The following is a 5828-nucleotide window of genomic DNA, read 5'->3' as shown; positions in this document are numbered from 1 at the left end:
ACATTCTGGATGTTAAGAAGTCCTGATAAAAGACCAGAAATTCAGACTGCTCAAGGAGGAAAAGGAATGCAAAGGTTAATCAGTAATGGGAGCTTTGAAAATGCCAATATTGCTTTAAGATCCGTGCTCATGGCGTTTGATCGACATCACTCTCTACTGCTGGGGAGAAAAGGGGGTGTCCTTCTCTAGGTCCAAAGCCTCTGGAGGAAAAAAAAAATTGGGACATCAGCTTTGTTAAGTTACACTGAAAGGAGGCAGGTTACCTGATAAGCCGTGGAGGGCCAAAGTCTGTTTCTTATTCTGGCTTCTGGTTCTAGGCCCTGGTTTTCATTTCTGTTGTACTGTCCCAAAATTTGGTAGGAGAGAGAGAGGAAGAAGGTCCAATCAATTATCAGGATTGGTTGAACTAAGTACAATGTAATAGCCTTCCTTATTTCATAATATCTAAAATATGAACTTGTAGAAAACATAGGTCCCAAAAGGTCACTGTTAAAGCAGAAATCTGTCAAGTAAGTGGCAAAAACCCTGGAGGACTCACATGCTTTATACTGTATTCTTTCTGTAGTTTCTCTGTGTATTAATCTGTTTAACAAATATTGCAACACATATTGGAAAGCTTGACTCCTTACATTCTTTTAGGTGGTTTATGATTGTAAACAAATTGTTTTAAGATCCATTAACACCAGAACAAACATTCACAGGGAGGGTGGTAAGCTGTCTTCAAATCAAAATCCTTCTGTGCCCTTAACTAGTTAGCAATACCACATCTAAGGGTTTCCCTCATAGCTCAGTTGGTAAAGAATCCACCTGCAGTGCAGGAGACTCCAGTTCGATTCCTGGGTCAGGAAGATCTCCTAGAGAAGAGGTAGGCTACCCACTCCAGTATCCTTGGGCTTCCCTTGTGGCTCAGTTGGTAAAGAATCTGCCTGCAATGTGGGAGACCTCGTTCGATCCCTGGGTCAGGAAGATCCCCTGGAGGAGGGGATGGAAGCACACTCCAGTATTCTTGCCTGGAGAATGCCATGGACAGAGGATCCTGGTGGGCTACAGTCCATGGGGTCACAAAGAATCAGACACAACTGAAGCGACTGCATTTAAGGCACAGGAGTATACCCCTCTATGTCCGTCATACACGATTCAAAAGACCAAGTCAGGAACCCAGGGTTTTAGATATTGTTTTTCTGTCCTATAAATACTAACAATTGAGTGAAACAACTCTCTCTCTTTTTTTTTTTTTTTTTATTAATTTTGAGTAAAAACAGGCTTCAAGTCGGCAGGCTGGGACCCCTGATTTGAGCAGTATCAGCGAAAAGAAACTCATCTTTATCTGGAATTAACTACAAATTCAATTAGAATAAAAATCTTAGCCCACCTCGTGGAAAAGATTTTACACAAAGAAAACCAGATGTTTCAACAGCATTAAGAGTACTTTGCCCAGCAGTCTAAGGAATTTTCCATCTTGTAAGCCCAATCACTGGTGAAAGTTACAAGATCCAGCTTCCCTAACACACAAAACGGCTTCCATTTCCCATGCTCCTTTAATTAGATTTACTTCTTTAACCAAAGGAGTATTGGGTTGAAAGAACGGGAGGAGGGGAAGGACTTTACTTAATACTATGTTAGCAAGTTTAAAAACGATTGAAGGGTAAGAGGCTGAGGTCTATTTGGAGATTCTCTCCCAGAGGAAGTACTTCTTATTTATTGTGAGTTTATTCAGTTGGAAAAAATAAAGAGTAATAAAAATAATCACTAGAGGTTGTACTAAGAGCATACCTTAGTCTATTTTCAGCTTTGAATCGATATAGGAAAACGGAGCACAAATGGAAAATAGAAGAGACCCAGGCATTATGCATCATTTTGTTTCACAGGAGGATATTAAATGTGTAGAATGACCTGTGAGACAAGGCTGTGAAGGAAAACACACAGGATAACTCACGGCATGTGTGGGAAAGAGCACTCACGTGAAAGGGACCCAGGTGGGCTTCAACGATTTCTGCTTGGTTTCTGGAGATGTCTTAACTCTATTTTTTTTTTAAGTCTGTCTTAATTTGCATTTGTTTAATGAGAATAGTGAGAGAACCCAAAAGACAAAGAAAAGCTTGTCCAAAGAAGTAGCAGTAAATTATAAAGGTTAAAATACAAGGGGCCATTCACTCTTTTATAGTTAACATCTGTCACTGTATTAAACAAAATCAACCCACGTGTGGTTTAATTTCGACTTCTTTCCATATTGCAGTGTTCAAAGGTGTCATATCTTTGGACTTTGCTCATTGTGATCACAAGAGTCTCCAAACAGCTATTTCTAGTCATCTGAACCCTTTTTAGGGACAAATTCACCTCCCTCCTAAATGCAGTAAGACAGTTTCCTAAAATATAAATTGGGTTGTGACAGTCTCTTGTTGAAAATGGTTAATGCTCCCCATCTTTTTAAGGAACAATGCTTGGAAAATCCCATGTACGGAGGAGCCTGGTGGGCTGCAGTCCATGGGGTCGCTAAGAGTCGGACACGACTGAGCGACTTCCCTTTCACTTTTCACTTTCATGCATTGGAGAAGGAAAGGGCAACCCACTCCGGTGTTCTTGCCTGGAGAATCCCAGGGATGGCGGAGCCCGGCGGGCTGCCGTCTATGGGGTCACACAGGGTCGGACCCAACTGAAGCGACTTAGCAGCAGCAGCAGTCCTAGTCCTTAATGTTTTACAAGACCTCCTCTTTCCCAACCGCTTCCTGTTGCATGTTGCCACTCTCAGTTCACTTCCCTTGAGTGTGTTAAACCCTTCCTTGCCTTTGTCCATTTAATGTATTTTTAAAAAGTATTTATTTAACACTTCCCATGTGCCAGGCCTTTTATAAGCACTGGGAGTGAAGTGATAAACAAACCAGAAGTAAAATCTCTGACTTCCTAGGGCCATCTTCTCTGGGGGAAGAAGAACCATAAACACATTAGCCAATAGTACATATGCAGATGGTGATGAGCACTATGAAGAAAAGTAAAGTGAAAGAAGATAAAGCGATGCTTGGGTAGGGTTTTCAGTGTAGATAACACCGGAATTGGTGAAATCAACTCAAATCTCATCTCAACTGAAATCTCAAGTGAGAAAGGGAGAAGATGGCATGGCAGCAGCCTGGGTACCACCTTTGAAATGACCAGAACTTCAGAGGTTAAAGGCCAGCTACTTACACTTTAAAAAACCTCTCTAGGATATGCTAATGCTCAGCTAAGAAATGTGGGACGTGATTGAGTGAGAAACGGCATGAGCTTATGTTTTCTCGTCCCCTGGTTTCTGAGAATAGATTGTGAAGGGCAAGTGTGGATGCAGCAGACAAAACAGGAAGCATCGCACTTGACCTGAAGTGGGATAAAGACTAGATTAGGACTAGTCCACTTAGGAGGGTGATAAACCAGGGCAGGTGTAAGCTATTGTGTTGAAGGTAAAGCCCACGTGGTATCATCATCATTGTGCATAATATTATCAGTCCCTAGAATGCAATGGTCACTTTTACACATTTTTAAATCAAATATCATCAGAACAGTTCTTCGCACTTTCCAACACAGGAATTTGCTCCATGTCTAGTCCTGGCAGATACGGGAGTCCGTCAATTTCTCCGCGAAGCGTGTCCTTCTCTGTGTTCTCATGGTACCTCCATCCCTCTGTTGCATCATAAACCCTATCCTTATTATGATTGTTTTCATTTGCTTCTTGCCAGATTACATTTTACACATCATCATATCCCTGAGGTTTAGCACAGAGCCTTGCAATTGGTGGGTGTTAGGTCATTGTTGAATAGGTGATGGGATGAATTAATGAATGAATAAACAAATGAGTAAAGGAACAAATGAATGTTTTCATTTTAAATGAGATAGTCTCATGGCAGAAATGAGAACATAAAAATTTCATGCAAAAGATGGACTAGGTATTTATTCCTTTATTAATAAAATATTTCTGAAGTGTCCTAAATTAACAAAGCTGTAAGTCCTCAGTGGGCTTTCCTGGTGGCTCAGTGGTAAAGAATCTGTTTGCCAAGGAAGGAGATGCGGGTTTGATCCCTGGGTTGGAAAGATTCCCTGGGGAAGGACATGGCAACCCATTCCAGTATTCTTGCCTGGGAAATGCTACGGACAGAATAGCCTGGCAGACTACAGTCCATGGAGTCCCAAAAGAGTCAGACACAGCTTAGGGACTAAACTACAACAAACTCCTCAGTACATTACTCACATTTTGAGGAAATTGTAAAATGGTAGTATTAAATGAAATAAGATAAAAATCCATCAACACATCAGCTACAAACTCTTCTGATTTTCAGTTCAGTTCAGAGGCACAAGATTAGGGGAATAATGAGAGGATAAAAGGGCCAAGTCCCATGGAATAATTCTCCAGACAGATGCAGAAACGGAGGAAAGTGCACAGCAGGGAGAACGTGTGTCGGTGGTCGCTCAGCCTGTTGGACCGTGTCCAACAAGCAAGAGAAGGGAGGGTCAGTATCCAAGATGGAAGTTTGGTCTGGCACATTTAAGGAAAGGAGAGTAAGAGAGTCTCAAGAGTTCCAGTGTGTTGAAATATTCAGATAAGAGTTACTTGGGACTTTAGACTTGGACAGTCTTCCAGTTTTTATTTTTTGGTTATAGCTGATTTACATTGTTTTGTTAATTTCTGCTGTACAGCAGAGTGATTCAGTGATACATACGTATGCATTCCTTTTCATATTCTTTTCCATTAGGTTTATCACAGGATATGGAATATATTTCCCTAAACTGTACAGGAGGATCTTGTTGTTTATCCATCCTATACAGAACCCCTTGCATCTGCTAATCCCAAACTCTCAGTCCGTACTTCCTCACCCCCACCCGACGAGCACCCACAAGGGTGTTCTCTGCATCTGTGAGTCTGTTTCTACTTTGTAGATAAGGTTATTAGTGGACACTCTTGAATGTCTGAGAAAGATATGACAAAAGAAGAGAATTTCCCTTTAGTGGTTCTTTAAATGTCACATGGTCTTCCATTAAGGGATAGGAGCCATGCTTTTAAAAGTTTCACGTAAAATAATACTGTATAAATATAAAGTAAGGTACGCATTTAACAGTCTGGCATACATTAGCCTCAAACAAATCTTAGCTCTTTTCCTATAGTACTTGAAGAGTTAGGAAGTACTTTCACAATCATTAATCCATTTACAGTGCATCTTGACTATAGCTAGTAAAAAAAAAAAAAAATAAGAAGGTAACATTATGTCCATTTAACTAAAAGGAATTAGGCTCAGAATGACTGAATACAATTGTCTAAGGTTATATAAAATTCAACTGTCACAGTTACTTTTTTTTTAAGTATAGAATGATAGAGATGTTAAATTATAAACTCATAGAACTTTTTAAAATTAAACTTTTTATTTTGACATAATTTCAGATTTGCATGCAATCATCAGAAAGAATAATTTTACCTATTGGTAACACCTTGTCCAATTTTACCCATTGGTAACACCTTGTGAAAAATAGTATAATTTAACAAATAGAATATTGACATTACACAGCTGTAATGCAAAATCCTGATCCATCATAAGAATCCTTCTCATTACCCCTCTACATATTTACACGTTGCCCTTATAACCTGCCTGTGTGCTAAATCACCTCAGTCACGTCCGACTGTTTGTGACCCTCTGGACTGTAGCCCGCCAGGCTCCTTTGTCCATGGGATTCTCCAGGCAAGAGTATTGGAGTGGGTTGCCATTTCCTTCCCCAGGGGACCTTCCTGGACCAGGGATCAAACCCAGGTCTCTTATTTCACCTTCACTGGCAGGGGCAGGGGCGTCATTAGCATCCCCCTGGGAGGTCGT

The 5828-nt window shown here is 40.6% G+C and overlaps 1 long non-coding RNA gene across 1 annotated transcript in view; it reads right to left on the bottom strand.

Moving 5' to 3' along the window:
• Positions 1–269: 269 nt before the first annotated feature.
• LOC104992884 overlaps positions 270–5828 on the bottom strand; it is an 11313-nt gene continuing 5754 nt past the window's right edge. The window contains exon 3 of the long non-coding RNA XR_825769.1: positions 270–341. This is a non-coding gene — a long non-coding RNA (uncharacterized LOC104992884). The remainder of the gene's footprint in view (positions 342–5828) is intronic.

The sequence above is a fragment of the Bison bison genome, unplaced genomic scaffold, assembly GCF_000754665.1.
Source record: "Bison bison bison isolate TAMUID 2011002044 unplaced genomic scaffold, Bison_UMD1.0 scf7180017864227, whole genome shotgun sequence".
NCBI lineage: Eukaryota > Metazoa > Chordata > Mammalia > Artiodactyla > Bovidae > Bison > Bison bison.
The sequence above is the reverse complement of the archived record's forward strand: the minus strand, read 5'-3'. Positions and strand labels throughout refer to the sequence as shown.